Genomic DNA, 710 nt, shown 5'->3' on the forward strand with positions numbered 1-710 from the left:
CCTGGAAAATTAAAAAGTATGATAGAAGAAATAAACTTAATAGAATGCTTGGAAGATAAAATTGAAGACATTTCCATAAGATAGAGCCAAAGGAGATGGAAAATAAGAGAGAAAAGATAAAATTCAAGGACTGCTTGAAGAGGGCCGATATCCAAATGATGGAGTTCCAGGAATAAAGCACAGAGAAATGAGGGCATGTACAATGAAAGACACAACTCCAGAGCATCTTCTGTAACTGGAGACACACATGAAAACAGGTCCCCATCACCTTTTTTTTTTTTTTTTTTTTTTTCAGTCTCTGTAGAGACTGTCAAAAATCGCCAGTGCAGACTATATTTCAAGTCGTCATGGCGGAGTATTGGGAAAAGTTTTCAATTAGCAATAATCGCTCTTCGGATAAACCTCATTGGCTACGATACTGCCACTGCGCAAAGCTTGCCCGTCACCTTTCATGCGCGGTCCGGCTGCCGGGCTCCAGGCTGCGGCTGTGGGGCGCAGAGACCGCAGGGCAGACCCGTGTCCCTGCCCTCGTGGAAAGCACAGAACAGTGATCAACACAATACACAAATAAAATGAAGACGAAAGACAGCCTGGGCCACAGAGCAAGAACCTGTCTCAAAAAAAAAAAAAAAAAAAAAAAAAAAAAAAAGAAAGAAAAAGATTAGAGATGTCATAGTGCTTTCTTAGGATTTAGAATTCTTATTTTTATA

General features: G+C 40.4%; 1 non-coding gene across 1 annotated transcript; it reads right to left on the minus strand.

The window, feature by feature from the left end:
- Positions 1-295: 295 nt before the first annotated feature.
- Positions 296-436, minus strand: LOC138394898 (U4 spliceosomal RNA). Its single transcript, XR_011235416.1, has one exon. It is a non-coding gene; the product is annotated as a U4 spliceosomal RNA (small nuclear RNA).
- Between the last annotated feature and the right edge of the window lie 274 nt (positions 437-710).

The sequence above is a fragment of the Eulemur rufifrons genome, chromosome 14, assembly GCF_041146395.1.
Source record: "Eulemur rufifrons isolate Redbay chromosome 14, OSU_ERuf_1, whole genome shotgun sequence".
NCBI lineage: Eukaryota > Metazoa > Chordata > Mammalia > Primates > Lemuridae > Eulemur > Eulemur rufifrons.